The sequence below is a fragment of the Stegodyphus dumicola genome, chromosome 6, assembly GCF_044657685.1.
Source record: "Stegodyphus dumicola isolate Sdum_Otavi_A_Nest chromosome 6, ASM4465768v1".
Lineage (NCBI taxonomy): Eukaryota > Metazoa > Arthropoda > Arachnida > Araneae > Eresidae > Stegodyphus > Stegodyphus dumicola.
In genome coordinates, this window is record NC_140773.1 from 172,345,525 (window position 1) to 172,368,566 (window position 23,042).

Genomic DNA, 23,042 nt, shown 5'->3' on the forward strand with positions numbered 1-23,042 from the left:
AAATTAAAAATTTTGTAGAAAATTTAGTAAAAGAACAAAGATTACGAAAAATAAACGTTTCTTTTTAAATAGAATTTCAAACCCCTAAGTTTAAGTGTGTATAGAATACTAGAATGTTTTAAAAAAGTAAATGAAGTTAAAATTCAGAATATATTGAACATTATAACGTTAAAAAAAAGTGTGAAATTGCATCTAAAATTAAGTAGTGTAACAAATAAACAGCATGTGTGGGAACGTTTGTGAAATATAACATGTAAGTTAAAAATCAGGGTATGCTGAAATGGTATGAAAAAAAATAGTATGTAGAAATTAAATAAAATATTACAAATTAGAAACGTTAAGTATTAAAAAAAATATGACAGTAAACGAATATGTTATTATGAACAGAAAACCTGAGAAAAAAGTTAAAGTTTCATGGAAAACTAGAAAGGATAAAAGTATCAGAATAAAATTGAGTAATAAAAACAAATTATCTTGTAGTTTCATTTTCATGACATGATGAACTATCATTAAAGGAAAGTCTTTTTTATATTTATTTCTTTTACATTGTTTTCAGAGTCGCGCATTGAATAATTCTAACACCAAACTTAAAAATTATATTTCTAAAACATATAATTTACTTTTTTATTAATAGAGGACAGCATCGCCATTTCATCCAAATTAAGATGCAGAAAATATTTCCCGTTGCCAATTTAAAAAAACTAACTTTAAATGAAAAGCAGGAGGTCTACAACTCAATCAGTAGTCTACGAACAACTCAACTCCACTCGTGACCACGCCTCCTAGTGTGACGTTGCCTTTGGCCCCGCCCTCTGTGTGACGTCATTGACCACGCCCACACCTCACACCCCGTGCAGGTGAACCATCATTTTTATACTACTTTTATTGTTTATTTCATTGTGATTTTTTTATATTATAATTATATAAAAAGTTCCTTTTCTTAAAAATACCAGGTGTATCGTAGTTTTTATTTCTATTTCGTTAAAAGCTGAACTTGTAAAATAAAAATTTTCTATTAGTGTAAGGTAAACAAAAAAATCAAGAGACAATCCGTATCATGAATGAAATTCAAGTCTTACATCGGATTAAAAAGAAATATTCTGAATCTAAATGTTTATGCCTATTTAGCACAAAATGTGTTTATTTGTCTGATAAATTTAACTAAAATCATTCTTATAACAGTATGTTGCCTTTAAACTGGGTAAAAATGTCAAGTATATTTTCTGATGGTACTGATATACTTGCCAAAGAAGTTCTAAAAACCTCAAATGTCGAAAGAGCATATGATAAGAGTCTCCTTTCCTATCGCTATGTCAGTTACAGGTTAAGGGGTGTCTTGAATGGATGAAGGTAATGTTTGTGCGAAAATATAGTAGTTCTATTTTGAAATGAGAAATAATTCGCTTTTTGTCAATTAAGGAAACCTGTAGTATTATCAAACAGAATGTCAGTGAAAGACATTGCGTTTGCATAGTGAATTATGAAGGTACTGAAAGGTAGTAAAGAAGGTGACTTAAAGAATTAATTTGAACAGATAAGGTAAGGCTATCATTAAATAACAAAACTGTTCAAAAGATGTATATTAGAATTAAAAGTAAGATGTTAAAATTTAAAAAGATGTAACAGAGTAAAACTAAAGAATACTGGTAATTCCCATCTGGAAAATAGTAATTTGAGTACGATATTGTAAAAGTTGGTTTTAAGAATTTCTTTATGCATGTGATGCAAAACAATTGCTAGTTTATCATGAGTGCTGACATAGATGCAATTAGTGTAGGAAAAATAGTAAAACTGGTATAGTCAGTGTCTCTAAAACATCTTAAAAAATAATAGTGTGAGCATTGTAAAGTTTTGAAGTACTGAAATATGACATAGACTAAATATCAGAAGATGTAAGAAATATTTTGGTATGTGTGGATGAAACACTGAACGTGGTTGTAAAATTAGAAATGAAAATTATCAACACACTTAAAGGTAATCCGGATTTAAAACTGAACATGATGTTAGACACTTTGAAGACCATAAAACTATATGAGAAAGAAATACAGTTACATATAAATGGTTTTAAACTGTAAAGTTGTGAATGGAAATTTCTGAGTAAAACCTGTAGATGATCTATTATGATCGGAGAATAAAACAAGTATTTTAAAAATTGCAAGGAAATATTTGAATATGGAGTAAATAAAAACAATCCATATCGTTAAAATGAATAAAAAGGGATAAAATGAGTTGGAATTACGAGTGATGAGACAGAAATAAAAACGTTATAATAAATAAGTTAAACTAGAATTAAGAAATATAAACACAGAAGGGAAATCATGAACGTAAGAGAAGCAATTAACAGTTATAGACTTAAGTTAAAAAAAAAATATATATATATATTCAGTATTGTAAGGAAGATATTGTTGAACATGTAAAAGAAATTAGAAATTTTGTAGAAAATTTAGTAAAAGAACTAAGATTACGAAAAATAAACGTTTCTTTTTAAATAGAATTTCAAACCCCTAAGTTTAAGTGTGTATAGAATACTAGAATGTTTTAAAAAAGTAAATGAAGTTAAAATTCAGAATATATTGAACATTATAACATTAAAAAAAAGTGTGAAATTGCATCTAAAATTAAGTAGTGTAACAAATAAACAGCATGTGTGGGAACGTTTGTGAAATATAACATGTAAGTTAAAAATCAGGGTATGCTGAAATGGTATGAAAAAAAATTGTATGTAGAAATTAAATAAAATATTACAAATTAGAAACGTTAAGTATTAAAAAAAATATGACAGTAAACGAATATGTTATTATGAACAGAAAACCTGAGAAAAAAGTTAAAGTTTCATGGAAAACTAGAAAGGATAAAAGTATCAGAATAAAATTGAGTAATAAAAACAAATTATCTTGTAGTTTCATTTTCATGACATGATGAACTATCATTAAAGGAAAGTCTTTTTTATATTTATTTCTTTTACATTGTTTTCAGAGTCGCGCATTGAATAATTCTAACACCAAACTTAAAAATTATATTTCTAAAACATATAATTTACTTTTTTATTAATAGAGGACAGCATCGCCATTTCATCCAAATTAAGATGCAGAAAATATTTCCCGTTGCCAATTTAAAAAAACTAACTTTAAATGAAAAGCAGGAGGTCTACAACTCAATCAGTAGTCTACGAACAACTCAACTCCACTCGTGACCACGCCTCCTAGTGTGACGTTGCCTTTGGCCCCGCCCTCTGTGTGACGTCATTGACCACGCCCACACCTCACACCCCGTGCAGGTGAACCATCATTTTTATACTACTTTTATTGTTTATTTCATTGTGATTTTTTTATATTATAATTATATAAAAAGTTCCTTTTCTTAAAAATACCAGGTGTATCGTAGGTTTTTTTTTCTATTTCGTTAAAAGCTGAACTTGTAAAATAAAAATTTTCTATTAGTGTAAGGTAAACAAAAAAATCAAGAGACAATCCGTATCATGAATGAAATTCAAGTCTTACATCGGATTAAAAAGAAATATTCTGAATCTAAATGTTTATGCCTATTTAGCACAAAATGTGTTTATTTGTCTGATAAATTTAACTAAAATCATTCTTATAACAGTATGTTGCCTTTAAACTGGGTAAAAATGTCAAGTATATTTTCTGATGGTACTGATATACTTGCCAAAGAAGTTCTAGAAACCTCAAATGTCGAAAGAGCATATGATAAGAGTCTCCTTTCCTATCGCTATGTCAGTTACAGGTTAAGGGGTGTCTTGAATGGATGAAGGTAATGTTTGTGCGAAAATATAGTAGTTCTATTTTGAAATGAGAAATAATTCGCTTTTTGTCAATTAAGGAAACCTGTAGTATTATCAAACAGAATGTCAGTGAAAGACATTGATTGCGTTTGCATAGTGAATTATGAAGGTACTGAAAGGGAGTAAAGAAGGTGACTTAAAGAATTAATTTGAACAGATAAGGTAAGGCTATCATTAAATAACAAAACTGTTCAAAAGATGTATATTAGAATTAAAAGTAAGATGTTAAAATTTAAAAAGATGTAACAGAGTAAAACTAAAGAATACTGGTAATTCCCATCTGGAAAACAGTAATTTGAGTACGATATTGTAAAAGTTGGTTTTAAGAATTTCTTTATGCATGTGATGCAAAACAATTGCTAGTTTATCATGAGTGCTGACATAGATGCAATTAGTGTAGGAAAAATAGTAAAACTGGTATAGTCAGTGTCTCTAAAACATCTTATAAAATAATAGTGTGAGCATTGTAAAGTTTTGAAGTACTGAAATATGACATAGACTAAATATCAGAAGATGTAAGAAATATTTTGGTATGTGTGGATGAAACACTGAACGTGGTTGTAAAATCAGAAATGAAAATTATCAACACACTTAAAGGTAATCGGGATTTAAAACTGAACATGATGTTAGACACTTTGAAGACCATAAAACTATATGAGAAAGAAATACAGTTACATATAAATGGTTTTAAACTGTAAAGTTGTGAATGGAAATTTCTGAGTAAAACCTGTAGATGATCTATTATGATCGGAGAATAAAACAAGTATTTTAAAAATTGCAAGGAAATATTTGAATATGGAGTAAATAAAAACAATCCATATCGTTAAAATGAATAAAAAGGGATAAAATGAGTTGGAATTACGAGTGATGAGACAGAAATAAAAACGTTATAATAAATAAGTTAAACTAGAATTAAGAAATATAAACACAGAAGGGAAATCATGAACGTAAGAGAAGCAATTAACAGTTATAGACTTAAGTTAAAAAAAAATATATATATATATATGCAGTATTGTAAGGAAGATATTGTTGAACATGTAAAAGAAATTAAAAATTTTGTAGAAAATTTAGTAAAAGAACTAAGATTACGAAAAATCAACGTTTCTTTTTAAATAGAATTTCAAACCACTAAGTTTAAGTGTGTATAGAATACTAGAATGTTTTAAAAAAGTAAATGAAGTTAAAGTTCAGAATATATTGGACATTATAACGTTAAAAAAAAGTGTGAAATTGCATCTAAAATTAAGTAATGTAACAAATAAACAGCATGTGTGGGAACGTTTGTGAAATATAACATAGTATAATATATATATATATATAATTTAAAAATCAGGGTATGCTGAAATGGTATGAAAAAAATAGTATGTAGAAATTAAATGAAATATTACAAATTAGAAACGTTAAGTATTAAAAAAAATATGACAGTAAACGAATATGTTATTATGAACAGAAAACCTGAGAAAAAAGTTAAAGTTTCATGGAAAACTAGAAAGGATAAAAGTATCAGAATAAAATTGAGTAATAAAAACAAATTATCTTGTAGTTTCATTTTCATGACATGATGAACTATCATTGAAGGAAAGTCTTTTTTATATTTATTTCTTTTACATTGTTTTCAGAGTCGGGCATTGAATAATTCTAACACCAAACTTAAAAATTATATTTCTAAAACATATAATTTACTTTTTTATTAATAGAGGACAGCATCGCCATTTCATCCAAATTAAGATGCAGAAAATATTTCCCGTTGCCAATTTAAAAAAACTAACTTTAAATGAAAAGCAGGAGGTCTACAACTCAATCAGTAGTCTACGAACAACTCAACTCCACTCGTGACCACGCCCACACCTCACACCCCGTGCAGGTGAACCATCATTTTTATACTACTTTTATTGTTTATTTCATTGTGATTTTTTTATATTATAATTATATAAAAAGTTCCTTTTCTTAAAAATACCAGGTGTATCGTAGTTTTTATTCCTATTTCGTTAAAAGCTGAACTTGTAAAATAAAAATTTTCTATTAGTGTAAGGTAAACAAAAAAATCAAGAGACAATCCGTATCATGAATGAAATTCAAGTCTTACATCGGATTAAAAAGAAATATTCTGAATCTAAATGTTTATGCCTATTTAGCACAAAATGTGTTTATTTGTCTGATAAATTTAACTAAAATCATTCTTATAACAGTATGTTGCCTTTAAACTGGGTAAAAATGTCAAGTATATTTTCTGATGGTACTGATATACTTGCCAAAGAAGTTCTAAAAACCTCAAATGTCGAAAGAGCATATGATAAGAGTCTCCTTTCTTATCGCTATGTCAGTTACAGGTTAAGGGGTGTCTTGAATGGATGAAGGTAATGTTTGTGCGAAAATATAGTAGTTCTATTTTGAAATGAGAAATAATTCGCTTTTTGTCAATTAAGGAAACCTGTAGTATTATCAAACAGCATGTCAGTGAAAGACATTGCGTTTGCATAGTGAATTATGAAGGTACTGAAAGGTAGTAAAGAAGGTGACTTAAAGAATTAATTTGAACAGATAAGGTAAGGCTATCATTAAATAACAAAACTGTTCAAAAGATGTATATTAGAATTAAAAGTAAGATGTTAAAATTTAAAAAGATGTAACAGAGTAAAACTAAAGAATACTGGTAATTCCCATCTGGAAAACAGTAATTTGAGTACGATATTGTAAAAGTTGGTTTTAAGAATTTCTTTATGCATGTGATGCAAAACAATTGCTAGTTTATCATGAGTGCTGACATAGATGCAATTAGTGTAGGAAAAATAGTAAAACTGGTATAGTCAGTGTCTCTAAAACATCTTAAAAAATAATAGTGTGAGCATTGTAAAGTTTTGAAGTACTGAAATATGACATAGACTAAATATCAGAAGATGTAAGAAATATTTTGGTATGTGTGGATGAAACACTGAACGTGGTTGTAAAATTAGAAATGAAAATTATCAACACACTTAAAGGTAATCGGGATTTAAAACTGAACATGATGTTAGACACTTTGAAGACCATAAAACTATATGAGAAAGAAATACAGTTACATATAAATGGTTTTAAACTGTAAAGTTGTGAATGGAAATTTCTGAGTAAAACCTGTAGATGATCTATTATGATCGGAGAATAAAACAAGTATTTTAAAAATTGCAAGGAAATATTTGAATGTGGAGTAAATAAAAACAATCCATATCGTTAAAATGAATAAAAAGGGATAAAATGAGTTGGAATTACGAGTGATGAGACAGAAATAAAAACGTTATAATAAATAAGTTAAACTAGAATTAAGAAATATAAACACAGAAGGGAAATCATGAACGTAAGAGAAGCAATTAACAGTTATAGACTTAAGTTAAAAAAAAATATATATATATATTCAGTATTGTAAGGAAGATATTGTTGAACATGTAAAAGAAATTAGAAATTTTGTAGAAAATTTAGTAAAAGAACTAAGATTTCGAAAAATAAACGTTTCTTTTTAAATAGAATTTCAAACCCCTAAGTTTAAGTGTGTATAGAATACTAGAATGTTTTAAAAAAGTAAATGAAGTTAAAATTCAGAATATATTGAACATTATAACGTTAAAAAAAAGTGTGAAATTGCATCTAAAATTAAGTAGTGTAACAAATAAACAGCATGTGTGGGAACGTTTGTGAAATATAACATGTAAGTTAAAAATCAGGGTATGCTGAAATGGTATGAAAAAAAATTGTATGTAGAAATTAAATAAAATATTACAAATTAGAAACGTTAAGTATTTAAAAAAATATGACAGTAAACGAATATGTTATTATGAACAGAAAACCTGAGAAAAAAGTTAAAGTTTCATGGAAAACTAGAAAGGATAAAAGTATCAGAATAAAATTGAGTAATAAAAACAAATTATCTTGTAGTTTCATTTTCATGACATGATGAACTATCATTAAAGGAAAGTCTTTTTTATATTTATTTCTTTTACATTGTTTTCAGAGTCGCGCATTGAATAATTCTAACACCAAACTTAAAAATTATATTTCTAAAACATATAATTTACTTTTTTATTAATAGAGGACAGCATCGCCATTTCATCCAAATTAAGATGCAGAAAATATTTCCCGTTGCCAATTTAAAGAAACTAACTTTAAATGAAAAGCAGCAGGTCTACAACTCAATCAGTAGTCTACGAACAACTCAACTCCACTCGTGACCACGCCTCCTAGTGTGACGTTGCCTTTGGCCCCGCCCTCTGTGTGAGGACACTGACCACGCCCACACCTCACACCCCGTGCAGGTGAACCATCATTTTTATACTACTTTTATTGTTTATTTCATTGTGATTTTTTTATATTATAATTATATAAAAAGTTCCTTTTCTTAAAAATACCAGGTGTATCGTAGGTTTTTTTTTCTATTTCGTTAAAAGCTGAACTTGTAAAATAAAAATTTTCTATTAGTGTAAGGTAAACAAAAAAATCAAGAGACAATCCGTATCATGAATGAAATTCAAGTCTTACATCGGATTAAAAAGAAATATTCTGAATCTAAATGTTTATGCCTATTTAGCACAAAATGTGTTTATTTGTCTGATAAATTTAACTAAAATCATTCTTATAACAGTATGTTGCCTTTAAACTGGGTAAAAATGTCAAGTATATTTTCTGATGGTACTGATATACTTGCCAAAGAAGTTCTAAAAACCTCAAATGTCGAAAGAGCATATGATAAGAGTCTCCTTTCCTATCGCTATGTCAGTTACAGGTTAAGGGGTGTCTTGAATGGATGAAGGTAATGTTTGTGCGAAAATATAGTAGTTCTATTTTGAAATGAGAAATAATTCGCTTTTTGTCAATTAAGGAAACCTGTAGTATTATCAAACAGAATGTCAGTGAAAGACATTGATTGCGTTTGCATAGTGAATTATGAAGGTACTGAAAGGTAGTAAAGAAGGTGACTTAAAGAATTAATTTGAACAGATAAGGTAAGGCTATCATTAAATAACAAAACTGTTCAAAAGATGTATATTAGAATTAAAAGTAAGATGTTAAAATTTAAAAAGATGTAACAGAGTAAAACTAAAGAATACTGGTAATTCCCATCTGGAAAACAGTAATTTGAGTACGATATTGTAAAAGTTGGTTTTAAGAATTTCTTTATGCATGTGATGCAAAACAATTGCTAGTTTATCATGAGTGCTGACATAGATGCAATTAGTGTAGGAAAAATAGTAAAACTGGTATAGTCAGTGTCTCTAAAACATCTTAAAAAATAATAGTGTGAGCATTGTAAAGTTTTGAAGTACTGAAATATGACATAGACTAAATATCAGAAGATGTAAGAAATATTTTGGTATGTGTGGATGAAACATTGAACGTGGTTGTAAAATCAGAAATGAAAATTATCAACACACTTAAAGGTAATCGGGATTTAAAACTGAACATGATGTTAGACACTTTGAAGACCATAAAACTATATGAGAAAGAAATACAGTTACATATAAATGGTTTTAAACTGTAAAGTTGTGAATGGAAATTTCTGTTTAAAACCTGTAGATGATCTATTATGATCGGAGAATAAAGCAAGTATTTTAAAAATTGCAAGGAAATATTTGAATATGGAGTAAATAAAAACAATCCATATCGTTAAAATGAATAAAAAGGGATAAAATGAGTTGGAATTACGAGTGATGAGACAGAAATAAAAACGTTATAATAAATAAGTTAAACTAGAATTAAGAAATATAAACACAGAAGGGAAATCATGAACGTAAGAGAAGCAATTAACAGTTATAGACTTAAGTTAAAAAAAAAATATATATATATATATATATTCAGTATTGTAAGGAAGATATTGTTGAACATGTAAAAGAAATTAAAAATTTTGTAGAAAATTTAGTAAAAGAACTAAGATTACGAAAAATCAACGTTTCTTTTTAAATAGAATTTCAAACCACTAAGTTTAAGTGTGTATAGAATACTAGAATGTTTTAAAAAAGTAAATGAAGTTAAAATTCAGAATATATTGAACATTATAACGTTAAAAAAAAGTGTGAAATTGCATCTAAAATTAAGTAATGTAACAAATAAACAGCATGTGTGGGAACGTTTGTGAAATATAACATGTAAGTTAAAAATCAGGGTATGCTGAAATGGTATGAAAAAAAATTGTATGTAGAAATTAAATAAAATATTACAAATTAGAAACGTTAAGTATTAAAAAAAATATGACAGTAAACGAATATGTTATTATGAACAGAAAACCTGAGAAATAAGTTAAAGTTTCATGGAAAACTAGAAAGGATAAAAGTATCAGAATAAAATTGAGTAATAAAAACAAATTATTTGTAGTTTCATTTTCATGACATGATGAACTATCATTAAAGGAAAGTCTTTTTTATATTTATTTCTTTTACATTGTTTTCAGAGTCGCGCATTGAATAATTCTAACACCAAACTTAAAAATTATATTTCTAAAACATATAATTTACTTTTTTATTAATAGAGGACAGCATCGCCATTTCATCCAAATTAAGATGCAGAAAATATTTCCCGTTGCCAATTTAAAAAAACTAACTTTAAATGAAAAGCAGGAGGTCTACAACTCAATCAGTAGTCTACGAACAACTCAACTCCACTCGTGACCACGCCTCCTAGTGTGACGTTGCCTTTGGCCCCGCCCTCTGTGTGACGTCATTGACCACGCCCACACCTCACACCCCGTGCAGGTGAACCATCATTTTTATACTACTTTTATTGTTTATTTCATTGTGATTTTTTTATATTATAATTATATAAAAAGTTCCTTTTCTTAAAAATACCAGGTGTATCGTAGGTTTTTTTTCTATTTCGTTAAAAGCTGAACTTGTAAAATAAAAATTTTCTATTAGTGTAAGGTAAACAAAAAAATCAAGACACAATCCGTATCATGAATGAAATTCAAGTCTTACATCGGATTAAAAAGAAATATTCTGAATCTAAATGTTTATGCCTATTTAGCACAAAATGTGTTTATTTGTATGATAAATTTAACTAAAATCATTCTTATAACAGTATGTTGCCTTTAAACTGGGTAAAAATGTCAAGTATATTTTCTGATGGTACTGATATACTTGCCAAAGAAGTTCTAGAAACCTCAAATGTCGAAAGAGCATATGATAAGAGTCTCCTTTCCTATCGCTATGTCAGTTACAGGTTAAGGGGTGTCTTGAATGGATGAAGGTAATGTTTGTGCGAAAATATAGTAGTTCTATTTTGAAATGAGAAATAATTCGCTTTTTGTCAATTAAGGAAACCTGTAGTATTATCAAACAGAATGTCAGTGAAAGACATTGATTGTGTTTGCATAGTGAATTATGAAGGTACTGAAAGGTAGTAAAGAAGGTGACTTAAAGAATTAATTTGAACAGATAAGGTAAGGCTATCATTAAATAACAAAACTGTTCAAAAGATGTATATTAGAATTAAAAGTAAGATGTTAAAATTTAAAAAGATGTAACAGAGTAAAACTAAAGAATACTGGTAATTCCTATCTGGAAAACAGTAATTTGAGTACGATATTGTAAAAGTTGGTTTTAAGAATTTCTTTATGCATGTGATGCAAAACAATTGCTAGTTTATCATGAGTGCTGACATAGATGCAATTAGTGTAGGAAAAATAGTAAAACTGGTATAGTCAGTGTCTCTAAAACATCTTAAAAAATAATAGTGTGAGCATTGTAAAGTTTTGAAGTACTGAAATATGACATAGACTAAATATCAGAAGATGTAAGAAATATTTTGGTATGTGTGGATGAAACACTGAACGTGGTTGTAAAATCAGAAATGAAAATTATCAACACACTTAAAGGTAATCGGGATTTAAAACTGAACATGATGTTAGACACTTTGAAGACCATAAAACTATATGAGAAAGAAATACAGTTACATATAAATGGTTTTAAACTGTAAAGTTGTGAATGGAAATTTCTGAGTAAAACCTGTAGATGATCTATTATGATCGGAGAATAAAACAAGTATTTTAAAAATTGCAAGGAAATATTTGAATATGGAGTAAATAAAAACAATCCATATCGTTAAAATGAATAAAAAGGGATAAAATGAGTTGGAATTACGAGTGATGAGACAGAAATAAAAACGTTATAATAAATAAGTTAAACTAGAATTAAGAAATATAAACACAGAAGGGAAATCATGAACGTAAGAGAAGCAATTAACAGTTATAGACTTAAGTTAAAAAAAAAATATATATATATATTCAGTATTGTAAGGAAGATATTGTTGAACATGTAAAAGAAATTAGAAATTTTGTAGAAAATTTAGTAAAAGAACTAAGATTACGAAAAATAAACGTTTCTTTCTAATAGAATTTCAAACCACTAAGTTTAAGTGTGTATAGAATACTAGAATGTTTTAAAAAAGTAAATGAAGTTAAAATTCAGAATATATTGAACATTATAACGTTAAAAAAAAGTGTGAAATTGCATCTAAAATTAAGTAGTGTAACAAATAAACAGCATGTGTGGGAACGTTTGTGAAATATAACATGTAAGTTAAAAATCAGGGTATGCTGAAATGGTATGAAAAAAAATTGTATGTAGAAATTAAATAAAATATTACAAATTAGAAACGTTAAGTATTAAAAAAAATATGACAGTAAACGAATATGTTATTATGAACAGAAAACCTGAGAAAAAAGTTAAAGTTTCATGGAAAACTAGAAAGGATAAAAGTATCAGAATAAAATTGAGTAATAAAAACAAATTATCTTGTAGTTTCATTTTCATGACATGATGAACTATCATTAAAGGAAAGTCTTTTTTATATTTATTTCTTTTACATTGTTTTCAGAGTCGCGCATTGAATAATTCTAACACCAAACTTAAAAATTATATTTCTAAAACATATAATTTACTTTTTTATTAATAGAGGACAGCATCGCCATTTCATCCAAATTAAGATGCAGAAAATATTTCCCGTTGCCAATTTAAAAAAACTAACTTTAAATGAAAAGCAGGAGGTCTACAACTCAATCAGTAGTCTACGAACAACTCAACTCCACTCGTGACCACGCCTCCTAGTGTGACGTTGCCTTTGGCCCCGCCCTCTGTGTGACGTCATTGACCACGCCCACACCTCACACCCCGTGCAGGTGAACCATCATTTTTATACTACTTTTATTGTTTATTTCATTGTGATTTTTTTATATTATAATTATATAAAAAGTTCCTTTTCTTAAAAATACCAGGTGTATCGTAGTTTTTATTTCTATTTCGTTAAAAGCTGAACTTGTAAAATAAAAATTTTCTATTAGTGTAAGGTAAACAAAAAAATCAAGAGACAATCCGTATCATGAATGAAATTCAAGTCTTACATCGGATTAAAAAGAAATATTCTGAATCTAAATGTTTATGCCTATTTAGCACAAAATGTGTTTATTTGTCTGATAAATTTAACTAAAATCATTCTTATAACAGTATGTTGCCTTTAAACTGGGTAAAAATGTCAAGTATATTTTCTGATGGTACTGATATACTTGCCAAAGAAGTTCTAAAAACCTCAAATGTCGAAAGAGCATATGATAAGAGTCTCCTTTCCTATCGCTATGTCAGTTACAGGTTAAGGGGTGTCTTGAATGGATGAAGGTAATGTTTGTGCGAAAATATAGTAGTTCTATTTTGAAATGAGAAATAATTCGCTTTTTGTCAATTAAGGAAACCTGTAGTATTATCAAACACAATGTCAGTGAAAGACATTGCGTTTGCATAGTGAATTATGAAGGTACTGAAAGGTAGTAAAGAAGGTGACTTAAAGAATTAATTTGAACAGATAAGGTAAGGCTATCATTAAATAACAAAACTGTTCAAAAGATGTATATTAGAATTAAAAGTAAGATGTTAAAATTTAAAAAGATGTAACAGAGTAAAACTAAAGAATACTGGTAATTCCCATCTGGAAAATAGTAATTTGAGTACGATATTGTAAAAGTTGGTTTTAAGAATTTCTTTATGCATGTGATGCAAAACAATTGCTAGTTTATCATGAGTGCTGACATAGATGCAATTAGTGTAGGAAAAATAGTAAAACTGGTATAGTCAGTGTCTCTAAAACATCTTAAAAAATAATAGTGTGAGCATTGTAAAGTTTTGAAGTACTGAAATATGACATAGACTAAATATCAGAAGATGTAAGAAATATTTTGGTATGTGTGGATGAAACACTGAACGTGGTTGTAAAATTAGAAATGAAAATTATCAACACACTTAAAGGTAATCGGGATTTAAAACTGAACATGATGTTAGACACTTTGAAGACCATAAAACTATATGAGAAAGAAATACAGTTACATATAAATGGTTTTAAACTGTAAAGTTGTGAATGGAAATTTCTGAGTAAAACCTGTAGATGATCTATTATGATCGGAGAATAAAACAAGTATTTTAAAAATTGCAAGGAAATATTTGAATATGGAGTAAATAAAAACAATCCATATCGTTAAAATGAATAAAAAGGGATAAAATGAGTTGGAATTACGAGTGATGAGACAGAAATAAAAACGTTATAATAAATAAGTTAAACTAGAATTAAGAAATATAAACACAGAAGGGAAATCATGAACGTAAGAGAAGCAATTAACAGTTATAGACTTAAGTTAAAAAATATATATATATATATATATATTCAGTATTGTAAGGAAGATATTGTTGAACATGTAAAAGAAATTAGAAATTTTGTAGAAAATTTAGTAAAAGAACTAAGATTACGAAAAATAAACGTTTCTGTTTAAATAGAATTTCAAACCCCTAAGTTTAAGTGTGTATAGAATACTAGAATGTTTTAAAAAAGTAAATGAAGTTAAAATTCAGAATATACTGAACATTATAACGTTAAAAAAAAGTGTGAAATTGCATCTAAAATTAAGTAGTGTAACAAATAAACAGCATGTGTGGGAACGTTTGTGAAATATAACATGTAAGTTAAAAATCAGGGTATGCTGAAATGGTATGAAAAAAAATTGTATGTAGAAATTAAATAAAATATTACAAATTAGAAACGTTAAGTATTAAAAAAAATATGACAGTAAACGAATATGTTATTATGAACAGAAAACCTGAGAAAAAAGTTAAAGTTTCATGGGAAACTAGAAAGGATAAAAGTATCAGAATAAAATTGAGTAATAAAAACAAATTATCTTGTAGTTTCATTTTCATGACATGATGAACTATCATTAAAGGAAAGTCTTTTTTATATTTATTTCTTTTACATTGTTTTCAGAGTCGCGCATTGAATAATTCTAACACCAAACTTAAAAATTATATTTCTAAAACATATAATTTACTTTTTTATTAATAGAGGACAGCATCGCCATTTCATCCAAATTAAGATGCAGAAAATATTTCCCGTTGCCAATTTAAAAAAACTAACTTTAAATGAAAAGCAGGAGGTCTACAACTCAATCAGTAGTCTACGAACAACTCAACTCCACTCGTGACCACGCCTCCTAGTGTGACGTTGCCTTTGGCCCCGCCCTCTGTGTGACGTCATTGACCACGCCCACACCTCACACCCCGTGCAGGTGAACCATCATTTTTATACTACTTTTATTGTTTATTTCATTGTGATTTTTTTATATTATAATTATATAAAAAGTTCCTTTTGTTAAAAATACCAGGTGTATCGTAGGTTTTTTTCCTATTTCGTTAAAAGCTGAACTTGTAAAATAAAAATTTTCTATTAGTGTAAGGTAAACAAAAAAATCAAGAGACAATCCGTATCATGAATGAAATTCAAGTCTTACATCGGATTAAAAAGAAATATTCTGAATCTAAATGTTTATGCCTATTTAGCACAAAATGTGTTTATTTGTCTGATAAATTTAACTAAAATCATTCTTATAACAGTATGTTGCCTTTAAACTGGGTAAAAATGTCAAGTATATTTTCTGATGGTACTGATATACTTGCCAAAGAAGTTCTAGAAACCTCAAATGTCGAAAGAGCATATGATAAGAGTCTCCTTTCCTATCGCTATGTCAGTTACAGGTTAAGGGGTGTCTTGAATGGATGAAGGTAATGTTTGTGCGAAAATATAGTAGTTCTATTTTGAAATGAGAAATAATTCGCTTTTTGTCAATTAAGGAAACCTGTAGTATTATCAAACAGAATGTCAGTGAAAGACATTGATTGCGTTTGCATAGTGAATTATGAAGGTACTGAAAGGTACTAAAGAAGGTGACTTAAAGAATTAATTTGAACAGATAAGGTAAGGCTATCATTAAATAACAAAACTGTTCAAAAGATGTATATTAGAATTAAAAGTAAGATGTTAAAATTTAAAAAGATGTAACAGAGTAAAACTAAAGAATACTGGTAATTCCCATCTGGAAAACAGTAATTTGAGTACGATATTGTAAAAGTTGGTTTTAAGAATTTCTTTATGCATGTGATGCAAAACAATTGCTAGTTTATCATGAGTGCTGACATAGATGCAATTAGTGTAGGAAAAATAGTAAAACTGGTATAGTCAGTGTCTCTAAAACATCTTAAAAAATAATAGTGTGAGCATTGTAAAGTTTTGAAGTACTGAAATATGACATAGACTAAATATCAGAAGATGTAAGAAATATTTTGGTATGTGTGGATGAAACACTGAACGTGGTTGTAAAATCAGAAATGAAAATTATCAACACACTTAAAGGTAATCGGGATTTAAAACTGAACATGATGTTAGACACTTTGAAGACCATAAAACTATATGAGAAAGAAATACAGTTACATATAAATGGTTTTAAACTGTAAAGTTGTGAATGGAAATTTCTGAGTAAAACCTGTAGATGATCTATTATGATCGGAGAATAAAACAAGTACTTTAAAAATTGCAAGGAAATATTTGAATATGGAGTAAATAAAAACAATCCATATCGTTAAAATGAATAAAAAGGGATAAAATGAGTTGGAATTACGAGTGATGAGACAGAAATAAAAACGTTATAATAAATAAGTTAAACTAGAATTAAGAAATATAAACACAGAAGGGAAATCATGAACGTAAGAGAAGCAATTAACAGTTATAGACTTAAGTTAAAAATATATATATATATATATATATTCAGTATTGTAAGGAAGATATTGTTGAACATGTAAAAGAAATTAAAAAATTTTGTAGAAAATTTAGTAAAAGAACTAAGATTACGAAAAATCAACGTTTCTTTTTAAATAGAATTTCAAACCACTAAGTTTAAGTGTGTATAGAATACTAGAATGTTTTAAAAAAGTAAATGAAGTTAAAGTTCAGAATATATTGGACATTATAACGTTAAAAAAAAGTGTGAAATTGCATCTAAAATTAAGTAGTGTAACAAATAAACAGCATGTGTGGGAACGTTTGTGAAATATAACATGTAAGTTAAAAATCAGGGTATGCTGAAATGGTATGAAAAAAATTGTATGTAGAAATTAAATAAAATATTACAAATTAGAAACGTTAAGTATTTAAAAAAATATGACAGTAAACGAATATGTTATTATGAACAGAAAACCTGAGAAAAAAGTTAAAGTTTCATGGAAAACTAGAAAGGATAAAAGTATCAGAATAAAATTGAGTAATAAAAACAAATTATCTTGTAGTTTCATTTTCATGACATGATGAACTATCATTAAAGGAAAGTCTTTTTTATATTTATTTCTTTTACATTGTTTTCAGAGTCGCGCATTGAATAATTCTAACACCAAACTTAAAAATTATATTTCTAAAACATATAATTTACTTTTTTATTAATAGAGGACAGCATCGCCATTTCATCCAAATTAAGATGCAGAAAATATTTCCCGTTGCCAATTTAAAAAAACTAACTTTAAATGAAAAGCAGCAGGTCTACAACTCAATCAGTAGTCTACGAACAACTCAACTCCACTCGTGACCACGCCTCCTAGTGTGACGTTGCCTTTGGCCCCGCCCTCTGTGTGAGGACATTGACCACGCCCACACCTCACACCCCGTGCAGGTGAACCATCATTTTTATACTACTTTTATTGTTTATTTCATTGTGATTTTTTTATATTATAATTATATAAAAAGTTCCTTTTCTTAAAAATACCAGGTGTATCGTAGGTTTTTTTTCTATTTCGTTAAAAGCTGAACTTGTAAAATAAAAATTTTCTATTAGTGTAAGGTAAACAAAAAAATCAAGAGACAATCCGTATCATGAATGAAATTCAAGTCTTACATCGGATTAAAAAGAAATATTCTGAATCTAAATGTTTATGCCTATTTAGCACAAAATGTGTTTATTTGTCTGATAAATTTAACTAAAATCATTCTTATAACAGTATGTTGCCTTTAAACTGGGTAAAAATGTCAAGTATATTTTCTGATGGTACTGATATACTTGCCAAAGAAGTTCTAGAAACCTCAAATGTCGAAAGAGCATATGATAAGAGTCTCCTTTCCTATCGCTATGTCAGTTACAGGTTAAGGGGTGTCTTGAATGGATGAAGGTAATGTTTGTGCGAAAATATAGTAGTTCTATTTTGAAATGAGAAATAATTCGCTTTTTGTCAATTAAGGAAACCTGTAGTATTATCAAACAGAATGTCAGTGAAAGACATTGCGTTTGCATAGTGAATTATGAAGGTACTGAAAGGTAGTAAAGAAGGTGACTTAAAGAATTAATTTGAACAGATAAGGTAAGGCTATCATTAAATAACAAAACTGTTCAAAAGATGTATATTAGAATTAAAAGTAAGATGTTAAAATTTAAAAAGATGTAACAGAGTAAAACTAAAGAATACTGGTAATTCCCATCTGGAAAACAGTAATTTGAGTACGATATTGTAAAAGTTGGTTTTAAGAATTTCTTTATGCATGTGATGCAAAACAATTGCTAGTTTATCATGAGTGCTGACATAGATGCAATTAGTGTAGGAAAAATAGTAAAACTGGTATAGTCAGTGTCTCTAAAACATCTTAAAAAATAATAGTGTGAGCATTGTAAAGTTTTGAAGTACTGAAATATGACATAGACTAAATATCAGAAGATGTAAGAAATATTTTGGTATGTGTGGATGAAACACTGAACGTGGTTGTAAAATCAGAAATGAAAATTATCAACACACTTAAAGGTAATCGGGATTTAAAACTGAACATGATGTTAGACACTTTGAAGACCATAAAACTATATGAGAAAGAAATACAGTTACATATAAATGGTTTTAAACTGTAAAGTTGTGAATGGAAATTTCTGAGTAAAACCTGTAGATGATCTATTATGATCGGAGAATAAAACAAGTATTTTAAAAATTGCAAGGAAATATTTGAATATGGAGTAAATAAAAACAATCCATATCGTTAAAATGAATAAAAAGGGATAAAATGAGTTGGAATTACGAGTGATGAGACAGAAATAAAAACGTTATAATAAATAAGTTAAACTAGAATTAAGAAATATAAACACAGAAGGGAAATCATGAACGTAAGAGAAGCAATTAACAGTTATAGACTTAAGTTAAAAATATATATATATATATATATATTCAGTATTGTAAGGAAGATATTGTTGAACATGTAAAAGAAATTAAAAATTTTGTAGAAAATTTAGTAAAAGAACTAAGATTACGAAAAATCAACGTTTCTTTTTAAATAGAATTTCAAACCACTAAGTTTAAGTGTGTATAGAATACTAGAATGTTTTAAAAAAGTAAATGAAGTTAAAGTTCAGAATATATTGGACATTATAACGTTAAAAAAAAGTGTGAAATTGCATCTAAAATTAAGTAATGTAACAAATAAACAGCATGTGTGGGAACGTTTGTGAAATATAACATAGTATAATATATATATATATATAATTTAAAAATCAGGGTATGCTGAAATGGTATGAAAAAAATAGTATGTAGAAATTAAAGAAAATATTACAAATTAGAAACGTTAAGTATTAAAAAAAATATGACAGTAAACGAATATGTTATTATGAACAGAAAACCTGAGAAAAAAGTTAAAGTTTCATGGAAAACTAGAAAGGATAAAAGTATCAGAATAAAATTGAGTAATAAAAACAAATTATCTTGTAGTTTCATTTTCATGACATGATGAACTATCATTAAAGGAAAGTCTTTTTTATATTTATTTCTTTTACATTGTTTTCAGAGTCGGGCATTGAATAATTCTAACACCAAACTTAAAAATTATATTTCTAAAACATATAATTTACTTTTTTATTAATAGAGGACAGCATCGCCATTTCATCCAAATTAAGATGCAGAAAATATTTCCCGTTGCCAATTTAAAAAAACTAACTTTAAATGAAAAGCAGGAGGTCTACAACTCAATCAGTAGTCTACGAACAACTCAACTCCACTCGTGACCACGCCTCCTAGTGTGACGTTGCCTTTGGCCCCGCCCTCTGTGTGACGTCATTGACCACGCCCACACCTCACACCCCGTGCAGGTGAACCATCATTTTTATACTACTTTTATTGTTTATTTCATTGTGATTTTTTTATATTATAATTATATAAAAAGTTCCTTTTCTTAAAAATACCAGGTGTATCGTAGTTTTTATTTCTATTTCGTTAAAAGCTGAACTTGTAAAATAAAAATTTTCTATTAGTGTAAGGTAAACAAAAAAATCAAGAGACAATCCGTATCATGAATGAAATTCAAGTCTTACATCTGATTAAAAAGAAATATTCTGAATCTAAATGTTTATGCCTATTTAGCACAAAATGTGTTTATTTGTCTGATAAATTTAACTAAAATCATTCTTATAACAGTATGTTGCCTTTAAACTGGGTAAAAATGTCAAGTATATTTTCTGATGGTACTGATATACTTGCCAAAGAAGTTCTAAAAACCTCAAATGTCGAAAGAGCATATGATAAGAGTCTCCTTTCTTATCGCTATGTCAGTTACAGGTTAAGGGGTGTCTTGAATGGATGAAGGTAATGTTTGTGCGAAAATATAGTAGTTCTATTTTGAAATGAGAAATAATTCGCTTTTTGTCAATTAAGGAAACCTGTAGTATTATCAAACAGCATGTCAGTGAAAGACATTGCGTTTGCATAGTGAATTATGAAGGTACTGAAAGGTAGTAAAGAAGGTGACTTAAAGAATTAATTTGAACAGATAAGGTAAGGCTATCATTAAATAACAAAACTGTTCAAAAGATGTATATTAGAATTAAAAGTAAGATGTTAAAATTTAAAAAGATGTAACAGAGTAAAACTAAAGAATACTGGTAATTCCCATCTGGAAAACAGTAATTTGAGTACGATATTGTAAAAGTTGGTTTTAAGAATTTCTTTATGCATGTGATGCAAAACAATTGCTAGTTTATCATGAGTGCTGACATAGATGCAATTAGTGTAGGAAAAATAGTAAAACTGGTATAGTCAGTGTCTCTAAAACATCTTAAAAAATAATAGTGTGAGCATTGTAAAGTTTTGAAGTACTGAAATATGACATAGACTAAATATCAGAAGATGTAAGAAATATTTTGGTATGTGTGGATGAAACACTGAACGTGGTTGTAAAATTAGAAATGAAAATTATCAACACACTTAAAGGTAATCGGGATTTAAAACTGAACATGATGTTAGACACTTTGAAGACCATAAAACAATATGAGAAAGAAATACAGTTACATATAAATGGTTTTAAACTGTAAAGTTGTGAATGGAAATTTCTGAGTAAAACCTGTAGATGATCTATTATGATCGGAGAATAAAACAAGTATTTTAAAAATTGCAAGGAAATATTTGAATGTGGAGTAAATAAAAACAATCCATATCGTTAAAATGAATAAAAAGGGATAAAATGAGTTGGAATTACGAGTGATGAGACAGAAATAAAAACGTTATAATAAATAAGTTAAACTAGAATTAAGAAATATAAACACAGAAGGGAAATCATGAACGTAAGAGAAGCAATTGACAGTTATAGACTTAAGTTAAAAAAATATATATATATATATTCAGTATTGTAAGGAAGATATTGTTGAACATGTAAAAGAAATTAGAAATTTTGTAGAAAATTTAGTAAAAGAACTAAGATTACGAAAAATAAACGTTTCTTTTTAAATAGAATTTCAAACCCCTAAGTTTAAGTGTGTATAGAATACTAGAATGTTTTAAAAAAGTAAATGAAGTTAAAATTCAGAATATATTGAACATTATAACGTTAAAAAAAAGTGTGAAATTGCATCTAAAATTAAGTAGTGTAACAAATAAACAGCATGTGTGGGAACGTTTGTGAAATATAACATGTAAGTTAAAAATCAGGGTATGCTGAAATGGTATGAAAAAAAATTGTATGTAGAAATTAAATAAAATATTACAAATTAGAAACGTTAAGTATTTAAAAAAATATGACAGTAAACGAATATGTTATTATGAACAGAAAACCTGAGAAAAAAGTTAAAGTTTCATGGAAAACTAGAAAGGATAAAAGTATCAGAATAAAATTGAGTAATAAAAACAAATTATCTTGTAGTTTCATTTTCATGACATGATGAACTATCATTAAAGGAAAGTCTTTTTTATATTTATTTCTTTTACATTGTTTTCAGAGTCGCGCATTGAATAATTCTAACACCAAACTTAAAAATTATATTTCTAAAACATATAATTTACTTTTTTATTAATAGAGGACAGCATCGCCATTTCATCCAAATTAAGATGCAGAAAATATTTCCCGTTGCCAATTTAAAAAAACTAACTTTAAATGAAAAGCAGCAGGTCTACAACTCAATCAGTAGTCTACGAACAACTCAACTCCACTCGTGACCACGCCTCCTAGTGTGACGTTGCCTTTGGCCCCGCCCTCTGTGTGAGGACATTGACCACGCCCACACCTCACACCCCGTGCAGGTGAACCATCATTTTTATACTACTTTTATTGTTTATTTCATTGTGATTTTTTTATATTATAATTATATAAAAAGTTCCTTTTCTTAAAAATACCAGGTGTATCGTAGGTTTTTTTTCTATTTCGTTAAAAGCTGAACTTGTAAAATAAAAATTTTCTATTAGTGTAAGGTAAACAAAAAAATCAAGAGACAATCCGTATCATGAATGAAATTCAAGTCTTACATCGGATTAAAAAGAAATATTCTGAATCTAAATGTTTATGCCTATTTAGCACAAAATGTGTTTATTTGTCTGATAAATTTAACTAAAATCATTCTTATAACAGTATGTTGCCTTTAAACTGGGTAAAAATGTCAAGTATATTTTCTGATGGTACTGATATACTTGCCAAA